The sequence below is a fragment of the Oncorhynchus kisutch genome, linkage group LG13 (genome assembly GCF_002021735.2).
Source record: "Oncorhynchus kisutch isolate 150728-3 linkage group LG13, Okis_V2, whole genome shotgun sequence".
Classification (NCBI taxonomy): Eukaryota; Metazoa; Chordata; class Actinopteri; order Salmoniformes; family Salmonidae; genus Oncorhynchus; species Oncorhynchus kisutch.
The window spans coordinates 33580992-33597658 of record NC_034186.2 but is presented as its reverse complement, the minus strand read 5'-3'; the positions used below and the strand labels follow the sequence as shown (position 1 = coordinate 33597658).

Genomic DNA, 16667 nt, shown 5'->3' with positions numbered 1-16667 from the left:
CACGGTCTCAGCCCAGCCAGACAAATTATAAAATCTCCACTATAAAAATCTAGACATTCTTGCATTTCTTTTGACTAATATTTAGTTTAACAGCAGAGATTTGTATAAACCTTGCCATCTGTCTCTCAGACATTCGCAACATTGTTTAAATTTTTTTATTCGATCTCCAGCTGTCCCATAGTAATGAACGTGACGAGACAGACAGGCAGCGTTTCTCAGCCAGTCGAAATCATGAATCAGCTGGCATCATTTATGGATATATACAAAGAAAATGTCAATTGAATAAAGGTCTAATTTAAATGGTGCAGCTAGTTTGCAGTCTTTCCAGCTTCAGTTTGAAGTGATTGTGTTAGTAGTGTTGTTGGTCAGCTCCTCTGAACAGTGTCACTCCTGATGAGTGAGCACATTTTCTATGCCAGGTGAAATCACGCCTCATTAGCTAATTGTTTTGGAAATAAAAGTAACTAGAAAACAGCGTAAACAAATACAAATGCAGCTACTGTTGTTTTTTGACGTTACTGTAAGTTAGCTAGCTAGCAAGCGATAAGAATGTTGCCAGCCAGTATGGCAATGGAACATTTAGAACGAATGACTGGGACAGATACAGCACAAAAAGTCTCTAGCAACAAAACTAATGACAAGCCAGCTTGGGTAGCAGCCCTAGATGTGTGTCGGGACTATATCTTGTGGAAGGATGAAATAGTATGAATAAATTAAATCAAAACATTTATGAAAATATGTCAATCATTAATTGAATATGTTTGTAAATCATTTTATAAAAGTGATAATGCCAGAGAAGCCAGTGTATGGAGGAATAGAACACTAGTGGATTTATATTAAGAAGCAAGGTAAAAACAGCATCAACATTGCATTGTTGCATTGACCATGCAGACTGAACGCAAATGTCTCTTGATCACAGGAACAAAATTGCTCCTTGAGTGACGGGGGGTGGGAATAGGTCTGTGTGGAAAGCGGCATGGAGAGAGAGAGAGAGAGATGACTCAAGTAGCAAAGTAAAATATAAAAAATGGACGTTACACACGGCGTATTACGTCGTGTACAGACTCACAACAGTAAGTCTCTCTGGATAAGAGCTTTTGCTAAATTACTAAAATGTAAATACCGTAAATGTAAATCCCAAACCGGTCTGTGCATGAAAACCGGCATATTGTTAAATACTGTATATCAGCCAGCCCTACGCCATGGCATGCACTTCATGTTAACCTGGTCCTAAAACCTAAGCCATATCCATGGAGGTAGGTTGACTAATCTTGCAGCTGTGATTTAAGACCAGATTTAACTCAAGGGTTTACAGCTGATTTCCAACCACTCCTAATGAACATCAGGCTCAGTGAAATTCATTGCCTCTGCTGTTTTCCAACACTATCACGGAACACCATGGACTATGACTTTTCATAATCATATCCCAGGAATATCTAAATATAAACCCACATTAGCTTCCTTTCCAGATGTGCATATTATATTTTCACGTTCCAAGACGTACAAGCAGTACCTGCCCATAGAAGAAAGGCTGAGAGCAGTCAAACAGACAAAGTGCAGTTCAGATCCCTTTTCAGTTGTGGATTATTTTTTCCAGAGAGATAGCTGAGAGATGACCTCTGTAGCTGGCAGAGGTAGTGCCTTCAGCTAGCACCCTTGTCTCTGAAATCAAGTAGCAGGTTATCTCCATTTCCTTACCAGTGGATTCACTCCACACAGACATGACACACAGCAATTGAGCAAGTGCATTCACAAGCACTACAATAAAACAAACCAATGAGTCACCCAGTAAACTGTTTCCCATTAAACGTACAAATGGTTTGTCATGCAATGGTTGGTATGAGGACCTCTATCAGACGGCTGTGACTCGACCAGTTTTTTAAATTTATTTTTTATCCTTACAACACAACATCATAAGGTGACAATCTCTGAGTGTCAAGTTGCCAAATACTATCCCGGCAGTTATTTACGGGCTGTTTTAGTCAGGCACAAAGGGTGTGTCATCATTTGTACAAGGACTCAGTGTGAGCATGTGGGCGTTGAATCTGTGTGTCTGGAGCCTGTTCAAACGTGATTATTAACATCAGGTTAGAAGAAAGCCCCAACATTCTCTGAATAGAGAAAGATCTCTGTTGTTACTACATCTCCATGACAACCTGATATTGGTAAATAATAATATTTGAAAAATGGTTGAAGTAGTCAGAGGAAGGAAAATGTGGCAATTTGTCTGAATGACAATTTGGGTTGATTCAGACTGAAGAGTTGAAGCAACTAAATATCAATTTACATAATATGTACATAAACTTTGCTATTTGCATTAGCAATGGAATGTCACATGCCGAGAGAGGGTTCGGGGGCTTGTCAACTAACTTACTAGCTAAGTTAGTTAGCTGAATGCTAATGTCAGTCAACTAGCTGAACCATAGCTAGATTGCTATGTAGGCCGAAAAGCAGAGGTTGGAACTGGTTCAGGGAACAGAACCGTAAACTGTTGCAGAACAGAACCATTATTTTAAAAAGCATGAAAACCAGTTAATTATGTTAAAGGAATTTGTTCAGATCCCCCCCCCCACTAACGTTACAAGCATGAGTCAGAAATTAGGGATCGATTTGAGAAAAATGTATTAACTTTTCAATGCTAGTTAAGGATATTATAAAATAACACACCTGTCTGACCATCCAAGCTTGCCCGCTCCATTGCAACCTGCTCTAGTTGCACTGATTGGTGAAGTCATTTATTGTGGAGCTAAATGTACAAAAAACATTGAGGTTTAAAAAGGAACATAAAGCTGTACTTTCTTTAGGTTCGAACCGGTTCAGAACGTTATTTTGCAGTTCAGAATAAAACGATTGGAAAATAATTTCTGTTAGAACCCCTTCGAACAAGGTGCAGGAGATATTACAGTAAAAGGTCTAGCCAAGGGTATTTTCTCAAACTCTAAAGAATATCTCATAGTGAGAATAGTCTTTGATGAGTGCTTTCTACCCGGAGCCCAGGAAGCCTTCTACCTGAGAGGCATGCGAGCCTCCTCTGCCCCTGTCAAATCATCTCATTAAAAAGGGCTTCTGAAGTGCAGCCCTACAGACCTATAGCCTGCTCACAAATCTGAGAACATTTCTTCACAATGACTCACAGGACATCGTCATTATTTTGAAGCAAGTTTTCACACTTGTTGCTTTAGCTTGAACATTTTTAAAACATCCACATTTCAAAAATGGATTTTAACTAAGGAAAACTCCACAAACGTAAATAACCAGAGAGAAAGTGGGGAGAGGTTGGGGGAGGTCTACTGTCCCTGGTTGAATAGCTGAAAGAAGGAGCCATCATTGTGATGCAAATGTTAGAACCCGGTCTGCTGATTGTGGCAGGAAATTTAATTAGCAGTTGTGTAGCTACAATACAAACCAGGTGGAATGTAAAGAATGCCCCTGGTGACAGAGACACTGAATAACATTTCATTTCACAACAAGTTTTAACATGTTGCTACTGAGAGCCAATCATGGGTAAGTTTTGTACCTGGTGAGACCGTTTCTCAGTAGCTTGGAGATAAAATCCTACTATGTGATTTACAAACTGCACTGCCTGTGTTGACAACTCACTGTCTGCAAGACAAAACACATTTTTTCTGCACATGGACACTTGTACCAAATCAATGAACGAGGGGGAAATTATTTTGTCTCAAGTGTCATCTGTAAACTGAAAGGAAAAACTTAACCCCAGTACTGCCACTTTTAAAAAATGTATGTAGAAAACCACCACACCAATATTTTCCATGTAGGCCTACACACATTAACAACTACCCAAAGGTACTAATCATATTCTCTGCGCATCAGCTCTGTTCAGTGAATTCATGAGACTTCTGACTGGAGTTTTGGTGCATCTCATTAAAATCTGAATTCATGTCAGATAATCAAATGTACAGAGACCAGATGGTTCAGTAAGCACGAAACCCAATTTGGAACTAAACACCATATCTGTAAAGTCATGACATCTACATATATTAGGCACACTGCCTGCTAGTGCCAACTATTTGCTTTTAAAATAAGATGTGAATCAAAGCTACTAAGACAATTCAAAGGCTGATAATAAAATGGGCCATCAGCAACACACATTGATTGAGTTCTAGCAAATGCACCGGCAGTGAGCCATTGCCCACAATAGAGATTACTCGGTCACGATATCAATCCTTTGAAAATATTCAGTTCTTGGGCTAACATTTTGAATTTGCGACACACAGAAGTGCTTCTATCAAGCAGTCCGTTACAGTTTGTGCAGGACTACTCTCAATAACTGATTGGGCAGCCATTGGCCGGGTATTGGGCTGAGAGCCTCTCCTCGGGGTTGGGCCTCATCCAGATAAGCTAAATACAGCATGAACACACACGACCCATCTCGGGTCAACCCCCTCCCCACCCAGGGACAACTGCAGCTGTCCATTTGAGAGCTGCACTGTACCAGAGACGAATCCATTAAAACCTCAACATGGTATAGGGTTAATGTGGACACTGCTCACAACGGGGGTCCATGTGAGGAGTACAGACAGGACTAAACCTGGACTACAGGCGGCAGCAGTGAATCACAGATGACCGTGGCATCCATCGCTGGGAGACACTGAAGCATGACCACAATCCCAGGCTGTGTCAATAACAAAACCACTGGTTAACTGCACTTCAGTATACATGAGTGTAGGCTCTGCCGTGTAGAGCACATGTCAATGTATGTTTGGTGTACACATACTGTAGTGAGAGCAGAAAGATATCAGACAGGCAGAGCAAAATAAAATGGTGTCAAAAGTTACAAGGTTAACTCAAAATGCGTGTATTCTTTCACCTGGAGCACCAATTTATTTTTTTTGCTCATTCTTTAAGAGTACAAGAAAGACAACCACTTCCCAAAATACAAAAATGAGTATAAAACCTCAGAATGGGTTTTAACTAGGCAGTACCAGCTGCTTTCTATGCCGTCTCACACTCTCCTCTATTGAGCACCTTTTCCTCCTGACCTGCCTCTGCAAGCCAAAACGATGCATGCCCGACACATCCAGGGAGATAAAAATAACCCATTTAAAAACACTTGACTTAACAGTATAAACACGTTACCCCCCCCCCCCCCCCTGGCCCACCCCCTCTCTTTCCATGACTTTGGGTGTATTTATACCCATAGCACTCATGTCTGTAGGCATGAAATGCTTTGAAAGGCTGATCATGGCTCACAACACCATTATACCAGAAACCCTAGACCCACTCAAATTTGCATACCACACCAACAGATCATGCAACCTCTATTGCACTTCATACTGCCCTTTTCCACCTGGACAAAAGGAACACCTACATGAGAATGCTGTTCATTGACTACAGCTCAGCGTTCAACACCATAATGCCCTCAAAGCTCATCACTAAGCTAAGGACCCTGGTACTAAACACCACCCTCTGCAACTGGATCCTGGACTTCCTGACGGCTGCTCCCAGGTGGTATGGGTAGGTAACAACACATCTGCCACACTGATCCTTAACACGGGGGCTCCTCAGGGGTGCGTGCTCAGTCCCCTTCTGTACTCCCCGTTCACTCATGACTGCACGGCCAGGTACGACTCCAACACCATCATTAAGATTGCCGATGACAAGTGGTAGGCCTGATCACCGACAACGATGAGACAGCCTATAGGGAGGTCAGAGACCTGACCGTGTGGTGCAAGGACAACAACCTCTCCCAACATGATCAAGACAAAGGAGATGATTGTGGACTACAGGAAAAGAAAAAAACCGAGCACACCCCCATTCTCATCGACAGGCCTGTAGTGGAGCAGGTTGAGAGCTTCAAGTTCCTTGAGCTTCATATTCCCACATCACCAACAAACTAACATGGTCCAAGCACACCAGGACAGTCGTGAAGAGGGAACGACAAAATCCTATACCCCCTCAGGAAACTAAAAAGATTTGGCATGGGTCCCCAGACCCTCAAAAAGGTTCTACAGCTGCACCATCGAGCGCATCCTGACGGGTTGCATACTGCCTGGTATGGCAACTGCTCGGCCACAAGGCACTACAGAGGGTAGTACATACTAGAGGTCGACCGATTAGGATTTGTCAACGCCGATACCGATACTTGGAGGACCAAAAAAGCCGATGCCGATTAAAATCGGCCATTTTTTTAAACATTTGTGATAATGACAATTACAACAATACTGAATTAACACTTATTTTAACACATCAATAAAATATATTTAGCCTCAAATAAATAAACATGTTCAATTTGGTTTAAATAATGCAAAAACAAAGTGTTGGAGAAGAAAGTAAAAATGCAATATTTGCCATGTAAGAAACATTTAAGTTCCTTGCTCAGAACATGAGAACATATGAAAGCTGGTGGTTCCTTTTAAGATGAGTCTTCAATATTCCCAGGTAAGAAGTTTTAGGTTGTAGTTTTTAATAGGAATTATAGGACTATTTCTCTCTATACCATTTGTATTTCATTAACCTTTGACTATTGGGTGTTCTTATAGGCACTTTAGTATTGCCAGTGTAACAGTATAGCTTCCGTCCCTCTCCTCGCTCCTCCCTGGTCTCAAACCAGGAACAGCCACCCTCGAAGCAGCGTTACCCATGAAGAGCAAGGGAAACAACCACTCAAGGCTCAGAGCGAACAAGTGACGTTTGAAACGCTATTAGCCCCGCTAACTAGCCAGCCATTTCACTTCGGTTACACCAGCCTCATCTCGGGAGTTGATATGCTTGAAATCATAAACAGCGCAATGCTTGATGCACAACGAAGAGCTGCTGGCAAAACTCACGAAAGTGCTGTTTGAATGAATGTTTACGCGCCTGCTTCTGCCTACCACCGCTCAGTCAGATACTTGTATGCTGAGTCAGATTGTACGCAACGCATGACACGCTAGATAATATCTAGTAATATCATCAACCATGTGTAGTTAACTGGTGATTATGATTGATTGTTTTTTTATAAGATAAGTTTAATGCTAGCTAGCAACTTACCTTGGCTTACTGCATTCACGTAACAGGCAGTCTCCTTGTGGAGTGCAACGAGAGAGAGGCAGGTCGTTATTGCGTTGGACTAGTTAACTGTAAGGTTGCAAGATTGGATCCCCCGAGCTGACAAGGTGAAAATCTGTCGTTCTGCCCCTGAACAAGGCAGTTAACCCATCGTTCCTAGGCCGTCATTGAAAGTAAGAATGTGTTAACTGACTTGCCTAGTTAAATATAGATAATTTAAAAAACTAATCGGTGTCCAAAAATACAGATTTCCGATTGTTATCGGCCCTAATTAATCAGCCATTCCGATTAATCAGTCGGCCTCTAGCACATACAGCCCAGTACATCACCGGGGCCAAGCTTCGTGCCATCCAGGACATCTATACCAGGGAAGAGGAAGGCCCTAAAAATTGTCAAAGACTCCAGCCACCCTAGTCAGACTGTTCTCTCTGCTACCGCAAGGCAAGTCGTAACAGAGCGCCAAGTCTAGGTCCAAGAGGCTCCTAAATAGCTTCTACACCCAAGCCATAAGACTCCAGAACAGCTAATCAAATTACTCCCCAGACTATTTGCATTGCCCCCTTCGGAACGCTGCTGCTACTCTCCGTTATCATCTATGCATAGTCACTAAATAGCTCTACTTACATGTGCATACCTCAATTACCTCGACACCGGTGCCCCGACACAGACTCTGTACCGGTACCCCCTGTATACAGCCCCGCTATTGTTATTAACTGCTGCTCTTTAAATTATTTGTTTTTCTTACTTTTTTTGTAGACATTTTCTTAAAAAGTGTATTGTTGGTTAAGCATTTCACAATAAGGTGTTGTAATTGGCACATGTGACAAATAAAATTTGAATTGTAAATATCAAGTTGCAATGTAAACGTAATAGCAGCATGCTCAGATTCTCGTTGCATGGCGTTTCAGGGACATTTATTTCCTTTGTAGCTAGTGTAGGTGTGCCCAATCAAAGCTAGGTTCTCAGAATTTGGCTACTTTGCAAAAACAAGTGCAGTAATCCTTCAAACACTGATTTAATACTTCTTCAAAATCAACTCTATTAGCAGAAGTAGGATTAGAAAACTTTGTTTTGAAGGAAACTATATTCAGTGGCGTGGCCGGCTGCCAATGTTCACCAAAAAAAAAAAAAACATTAACAGAGTTAACAAAGTCACCATCAACTTATGTCTCATAAATATACAGACTGGCTAATGAAAATAAACCCCCCCAAAAATATATGGCCCATTTCACATGAAAGGAAACAGGTATTGGGCTCCATCAATAATGCATCTAAACATGAATCATTCCATTCTCTGCCTTCAGAGATGAATCCTATGTGGAAATGCACCTGTGATGGTGTATGACATTACCAGAAACCAAAGAGTTAATTAAAAGAGTGAATGTTCATGCCACAAACACTTAACTGGTACCGCTACAGCAAATTGGTTTAACAAAGAACTGTCTGAAAGGTGTCTAGAAAAGTGAGTTCACTGACCCAATGGTCTTAACTACTAGGCTACCTGTTGCCCCTGGTATGAGCACTCAGCTCTGAAAAGAAATCAATAGTGCAACACACCTAATGAGAACTGACACCTGGACAATGTGTCACTCTCATGGATAGGACTCATTAACTGCCTTACCTCTGTTGAACAGGTGTAACATCACCTTGGTGATGACTTATACCTAAAAAGAAAAATTGGACTGAGGTCAGACAAAAGGAGTCAAGCTGTTCCAGTTAATGTCTCCTGAAGTCCATCTGACCTTTGAGACAAATTAATCTGGGGTACAGTTTGGGATCCATATAATGTATCAACCTTGTTTTAACTCTGATGTCTTTATTCTGTCTCTGTTGTCTATCACTAGCAGCACCATATCACCAAGTACATTTCTGAAGGTGTAAATGTACTTAACGAATAAAGCTGATTCTGATCCACAATCATCTGAATTGTACAATAATGAATCCATTTGTTTCTCAGGTGAATTGTTTAAAATATTTGACTGGCAATTTCCACATGGACCATTTATATTAAAGCACTCACTTACTACCCACAAAGGTAGAAAGAAAACTAAATGGAAAAGGTCCACTAAGGAAGAATAACTATCATAGCACCACCTGGCTGTAACATCTTTTTGGTAGTTATGTTTTTAAAAAGGTGTGGAAAGGGGGAATATTGATATTTAGGCAAGAATTGTGTAGTGCCCTGCTACAAATATCCCAGGCTATGCAGGAAACATTCCCCTCCGATATCTTGTTGAGTCTTAACACAAGCGCCGCAGGACACAAAAAAAAGAAATCTAAATAAGACCACTTCTTGTGACTCTCACAGACTCCAAACTTTCTTCCAACACATTCCAGATTTTCCTGGAGACGTTAAACGGATTTCCCAAGTAGCATTGATCCACTAGACTCGTTTTTTGCCGGAGTCAGGGTTTTGGCCTCCTATATTCCAACATAGCTCACTTCTCATTTTCCTTTGAGAACGAGTGTGTTAGTGACACTTTCTGTACTATTAGCTTCATTCGACTCACTAGCAGTTTCAAGCAAAACCTCAGTTTCCGCCATCTTCTGTTCCACGCCTTCCTCTCATCATCCCAAGACCTCCTGGCAGAGCTGTTGTATCGCTACACTTGTTTCACATAAAGCAAAATCTAACCATCCCTCTCTTCGTCACAAACGCCCCCACAGGTGAAGAAGCTGGATGTGGAGGTCCTGGGCTGCAGTTGAGGCCAATTGGACAAATTCTCTAAAATTACATTTGAGGCAAATTGCCATAGAGAAATTAACATTCAATTCTCTGGCAACATGTCTGGTGATCATTCATGGAGTCAGCATGCCAATAGTACACTTCCTCAAAACTTGAGACATCAGTGGCATTGTGTTGTGTAACAAAACTGCACATTTTAGAGTGGCCTATTATTGTCCCCAGCACAAGATGCACCTGTGTAATTATGTCATTTAATCCACTTCTTGCTATGCCACACCTGTCAGATGGATGGATTATTTTGACAAAGGAGAAACGCTCACAAACAGGTACGTAAACAAATTTGTGCACAAAATTTGAGAGAAATAAGCTTTTGTGAGTATGAAACATTTCTGGGATGTTTTATTTCAGCTCATGAAACATGGGACCAGCACTTTACATGTTGCGATTATATTTTTGTAAAGTATATTTGCCTTGGGCAAATTACAGACTTCCAAAGCAGTTCTTACACAGACTCCTATTAAAAGCATGCTAAATAAACTACTCCACCATCGCACGCCCTCCCCGAAACGACATTGACACACGACAGTGGCACCCTGAATTTGATATAGCCAGCAAGTTGACGAGCTTTCCGCTTGTTGTTTAACAGGATCGGTAATAAACATAGCAAATAACGAGTACTAACATTAGAGTTATTGGAGACCACTGTTCCATGTTTTAAAAGTTCACCCTTGTTTATAGAACGAGTAACGTGTTATAGCTGCGAGCTTCAAGATAATATCTGTTAACTAACTTAAGTTAACGCGCAGAAATCATCTAACAGCAATATGATGCGTCTCATCCTGAGTTGACAGAGAACGTGTCGACGTTCATTTTTAGAGATGGGTGTTGGTAAAATATTATTGTCCGTCTAATTCATTTGGAATAACTAGGCTAGCCATTTGAGGTAGGCTAATGCTAGCTAGCTGGCCCAGCAGGCTAGCTAACGTTAACTCAATCGGTTAAACTGCGTGAAACAGTTTGACTTCTGGGTAGGTTAACTCATTCGGCGTGCTCCATGTGTTATCGAGCTAGCTAGCTTAAACTGAGTTAAACAACATTTCAGAAAGTTGTCACAAGTCACATCATGTCGTGAGCTAATTTGTTAGCCAGGTTAGCTTATTTTAGCTAACTAGCTACAACCTGTAGCTGGCAAACTTGGCCAGAGTAAGCAAATATGATAGCCGAATAAACGGAACATTCCATGCTGCACACACCCTCGCAATGTTTAAACCCGTGTATAACAATGGAAACATTACGACAAAAAAGTACTTAAATCGCTTTCAATAAGACAGTTCACTTGCTGATAATCGTATGCAAATGACTGACAAGCAATCGTTGGATGGAGTAAACGACGTTAGTTGAACGTTAGCTAGCTGGCGGTCTACGTAACGTTAATGCTTGACATACGATTCCTGGGGTGAATGCGACGAAGGGAAAGTAGCAGGTAGGGTGTGAAAGAGATTGATGGCGGTATGCATTAAATAGCACAGCATCGTTATGCCAAATTAGAATAAATGTATCGTCTCAACTCTGTAAAGATATAGTCACCTTTGCTTTGTATAAGTTCTGCCCTGGCTGTGTTCTCTTTCCACTCAAATCACTTGCTCGTTGTGTTCCAGTTGCTGCTGAGTGTTGCGCCGGTTGGTAAGTAACTGTCTCCACGGCTACAGTCACTATGGCGCGCGGGGTCTCGAAGCAACTGTTGCTACCCTGTACTGCATACGTCATTTGATATAAACGATATATATATGAGGGCGGAGATACTGCATTGACTCCGCCCAATAAGGCCAATCGATCACTAGAGGGCGCTCTGACCCTATTCCTCAGGTAATTCCACATACGGCTACGTTTGGCACTGACTCGTCCTTTTAAATCAAATTGTATTTGTCAAATAAATTCAACAGGTATACAACCTTACCGTGAAATGCTTACTTACAAGCCCTTAACCAACAATGCAGTATAAGAAATAAAGTTAAGAAAATATTAACTAAAAACTAAAGTAAGAAATAAAATTAAAGTAACAATCAAATCAAAGTTGATTTGTCACTTGCACCAAAACAACAGGTGTACCTTACAGCTTACTTACAGGCTCTAACCAACAGTGCAATGTTTAAGTTTTTAAAAAACTATTAGGTGAACAATAGATAAGTAAAGAAATAAAATCAACAGTAAAAAAGACAGTGAAAAATAACAGTAGGGAGGCTATATACAGTAGCGAGTCTATATACAGTAGGGAGGCTATATACAGTAGGGAGGCTATATACAGTAGGGAGGCTATATACAGTAGGGAGGCTATATACAGGCACCGGTTAGTCGGGCTAATTGAGGTAGTATGTACATGTAGGTATGGTTAAAGTGACTATGCATATACGATAAACAGAGAGTTGCAGTAGCGTAAAAGAGGGGTTGATGGGCAGCGGGATACAATGCAGATAGTCCGGGTAGACAATGTGTGGGGGCACTGGTTAGTCGGGGTAATTGAGGTAGTATGTACATGAATGTATAGTTAAAGTGACAATGTATATATGATAAACAGAGAGTAGTAGTAGCGTAAAATAGGGGTTGGCGGGATCAAATTGATCAGAAATGCAGTGTAGACATTGTTCATGTTGTAAATTACTATTGTAGCTGGATGAGGCGTACAGAGGCCCATTATCAGCAAGCATCACTCCTGTGTTCCAATGACACGTTGTGTTAGCTAAACCAAGTTTATAATTTTAAAAGGCTAACTGATCATTAGAAAACCCTTTTGCAATTATGTTAGCACAGTTGAAAACTGTTCTGATTAAAGAAGCAATAAAACTGGCCTTCTTTAGACTTGTTGAGAATCTGGAGCCTTTTAAAATGATAAACTTGGATTAGCTAATGCAACGTGCTATCGGAACACAGAAGTGATGGTTGCTGAAAATGGGCCAATGTAGATATTCCATTAAAAATCAGCTGTTTCCAGCTACAATAGTCATTTACAATATTAAGAATGTCTACACTGTATTTCTGATTAATTGTATATTTTTTTAATGGACAACAAATGTGTTTTTCTTTAAACAAGGACATTTCTAAGTGACCCCAAATTGTTGAACGGTAGTGTATATTTTTAATTTCACTTTTATTTAACCAGGTAGGCCAGTTGAGAACAAGTTCTCATTTACAACTGCCACCTGGCCAAGATAAAGCAAAGCAGGGCGACAAAAAACAACAACACAGAGTTACATGTGGGATAAACAAAAGTACAGTCAATAACACAATAGAAAAATCTATATACAGTGTGTGCAAATGGCGTAAGGAGGTAAGGCAATAAATAGGCCATAGTAGTGAAGTAATTTCAATTTAGCAAATTAACACGGGAGTGATAGATGTGCAGATAATGATGTGCAAGTAGAAATACTGGTGTGCAAAAGAGCAAAAAAAGTAAATAAAAACAATATGGGGATGAGGTAGGTAGTTGGATGGGCTATTTACAGATGGGCTGTGTACAGCTGCAGCGATCGGTAAGCTGCTTAGATAGCTGATGCTTAAAGTTAGTGAGGGAGACATAAGTCTCCAACTTCAGCGATTTTTGCAATTCGTTCCAGTCATTGGCAGCAGAGAACTGTAAGGAAAGGCGGCCAAAGAGGTGTAGGCTTTGGGGATGACCAGTGAGATATACCTGCTGGAGCGCATGCTACGGGTGGGTGTTGTTATGGTGACCAGGGAGCTGAGATAAGGCGGAGCTTTACCTAGCAAAGACTTATAGATGACCTGGAGCCAGTGGGTCTGGCGACCAATATGTAGCGTGGGCCAGTTGACTAGAGCATACAGGTGTTCAGTGGTGGGTGGTATATGGGGCTTTGGTGACAAAACGGATGGCACTGTGATAGACTGCACCCAGTTTGCTGAGTAGGGTATTGGAGGCTATTTTGTAAATGACATCGCCAAAGTCGAGGATCAGTAGGATAGTCAGTTTTATGAGGGTATGTTTGGCAGCGTGGGTGAATGAGACTTTGTTGCGAAATAGGAAGCCGATTCTAGATTTAATTTTGGGTTGGAGATGCTTAATATGAGTCTGGAAGGAGAGTTTACAGTCTAGCCAGACACCTAGGTATTTGTAGTTGTCCACATATTCTAAGTCAGAACCGTCCAGAGTAGTAATGCTAGTCGGGCGGGCGGGTGTGGGCAGCAATCGGTTGAAAAGCATGCATTTAGTTTTACTAAAGTTTAAGAGCAGTTGGAGGCCACAGAAGGAGTGTTGTATGGCATTGAAGCTCATTTGGAGGTTAGTTAACACAGTGTCCAAAGAAGTGCCAGATGTATACAGAATGGTGTCATCTGCGTAGAGGTGGATCAAGGTATCACTCGTAGCAAGAGCGACATCGTTGATATATAAAGAGAAAAGAGTCGACCTGAGAATTGAATCCTGTGGTACCCCCATAGAGACGGCCAGAGGTCTGGACAACAGGCCCTCCGATTTGACACACTGAACTCTCTCTATCTGAGAAGTGGTTGGTGAACCAGGCGAGGCAGTCATTAGAGAAACCGGGGCTGTTGAGTCTGCCGATAAGAATAGGGTGATTGACAGTCGAAATCCTTGGCTAGGTCGATGAAGACGACGGCTGCACAGTACTGTCCTTTAACGATGAAGGTTATGATATCGTTTAGTACCTTGAGCGTGGCTGAGGTGCACCCGTGACCAGCTCGGAAACCGGATTGCACAGCGGAGAAGGTACGGTGGGATTCGAAATGGTCAGTGATCTATTTGTTAACTTGGCTTTCGAAGACTTTAGAAAGGCAGTGCAGGATGGATATAGGTCTGTAACAGTTTAGGTCTAGAGTGTCACCCCCTTTGAAGAGGGGGATGACTGCGGCAGCTTTCCAATCTTTAGGAATCTCGGACGATACGAAAGAGAGGTTGAACAGACTAGTAATAGGGGTTGCAACAATGGCGGGGAATAATTCTAGAAAGAGAGGGTCCAGAATGTCTAGCCCAGCTGATTTATACGGGTCCATGTTTTGCAGCTCATTCAGAACATCTGCTGTCTGGATTTGGGTGAAGGAGAAGCTGGGAGTGGCTTGGGCAAGTAGCTGCGGGGGATGCGGAGCTGTTGGCCAGGGTTGGGGTAGCCAGGAGGAAAGCATGGCCAGCCGTAGAGAAATGCTTATTGAAATTCTCGATTATCGTGGATTTATTGGTAGTGACAGTGTTTGCTAGCATCAGTGCAGTGGGCAGCTGGGAGGAGGTGCTTTTATCTCCATGGACTTTACAGTGTCCCAAAACTGTTTGATGTTAGAACTACAGGATGCAAATGTCTGTTTGAAAAAGCTAGCCTTTGCTTTCCTTACTGACTCTGTGTATTGGTTCCTGACTTCCCTGAAAAGTTGCATATCGCGGGGACTATTCAATGCTAGTGCAGTCCGCCACAGGATGTTTTTGTGCTTGTCGTTGGCAGTCAGGTCTGGAGTGAACCAAGGCTATATCTGTTCTTAGTTCCCCATTTTTTGAATGGGGCATGCTTATTTAAGATGGCGAGGAAAGCACTTTTAAAGAGCAACCAGGCATCCTCTACTGACGGGATGAGGTCAATATCCTTCCAGGATACCCGGGCCAGGTCGATTAGGAAAGTCTGCTCGCAGAAATGTTTTAGGGAGCGTTTGACAGTGATGAGGGGTGGTCGTTTGACCGCGGACCCATAACGGATGCAGGCAGTGATCGCTGAGATCCTGATTGAAAACAGCAGAGGTGTATTTGGAGAGCAAGTTGGTCAGGATAATATCTATGAGGGTGCCCATGTTTACAGATTTAGGGTTGTACCTTGTGGGTTCCTTGATAATTTGTGTGAGATTGAGGGAATCTATCTTAGATTGTAGGACGGCCAGGTTGTTAATATATAAAATATATTATTATTAATGATAAACATATGAGAACCCATCTGTTGTGTAAAGGTCAACACAAAAGATAAGCTGTACTCAGTAATCAATTGAGTTACTCGTGACCTCTAATTTAAATATAGGGTCTTGCCAGTGCATAAAATCTCAGCCACATGGTGGCAGTACATACATCCTTCTCTTCCACTCATTGCCATTCTTACTATCAACACTAATTTCACCTGGGATTTGAAATCTGAATTTTCTCCACAGAGGCCAAGTCCTTCACCAGGTGGAAAAATGTTTCTTAAACGGAAGCAAATGGAACTAAACGGGGAGGGACTTACCTGAATTTGTCGAATACAAACTCCTGTTTTAGTTGCAAAACTGTACTAATGATTACACCACTGAAATAACCTGGGTATACTTGACTTCTTGGGTTTGATAACCTAGTCTTTATTCAGACCAAAGGAGGACACAGAAATGTTTTATGATACACACCTTTTTGTGTTCTCTTTAAAAAAAAAAATACAGAGAGAAATGTGGTAGGCTACCAAAGACCATATTTAAACAAGGGTGCTGTACAGTGATTAATATGGATTTAGATTTCCACAAATTTAAGTAATTTCAAGATCTAATAATTAAGCAGAGGGGATGTGGTATACGGCCAATATACCACAGCTAAGGGCTGTTCTTAGTCACAACGCCTGGATACAGCCCTTAGCCATGGTATAATGGTAATGTACCACAACCCCCTAAGGTGCCTTGTTGCTATTATAAACTGGTTACCAAAGTAATTAGAGCAGTACAAATACATGTTTTGTCATACCCGTGGTATATGGTCTGATATTTGACATCTTTCAGCCAAACAGCATTCAGGGCTCAAACCACCCAGTTTATAATACAAAATATCACAACCTAAAACACGTACCACGTTGTACCACGTTTTTATCATTATTATGGGAACTGCTGGCACAAAGAAAAAACATTAGTACCTGGGTGAGGTGAATGCAAAAGGTTTTATTATTTTTTCAACTAATATGGGAATTATTTCAAACTACACATTGATCTTTCAAGTCAAATACAAATCGGG

At 41.5% G+C, this 16667-nt stretch overlaps 1 protein-coding gene across 3 annotated transcripts in view; it reads right to left on the bottom strand.

Moving 5' to 3' along the window:
* Nucleotides 1-11461, bottom strand: part of rfx2 (regulatory factor X, 2 (influences HLA class II expression)) — a 60194-nt gene extending 48733 nt beyond the window's left edge. For 2 of the 3 annotated variants that reach the window (XM_020499019.2, XM_020499018.2), the window contains exon 1: nt 11285-11461. The gene's annotated coding sequence lies outside the window, so the exon portion shown is untranslated. Of the gene's footprint in view, nt 1-8632; nt 8676-11284 lie in introns of all 3 variants that reach the window. The other variant, XM_031786065.1, reaches the window with a different exon arrangement.
* Between the last annotated feature and the right edge of the window lie 5206 nt (nt 11462-16667).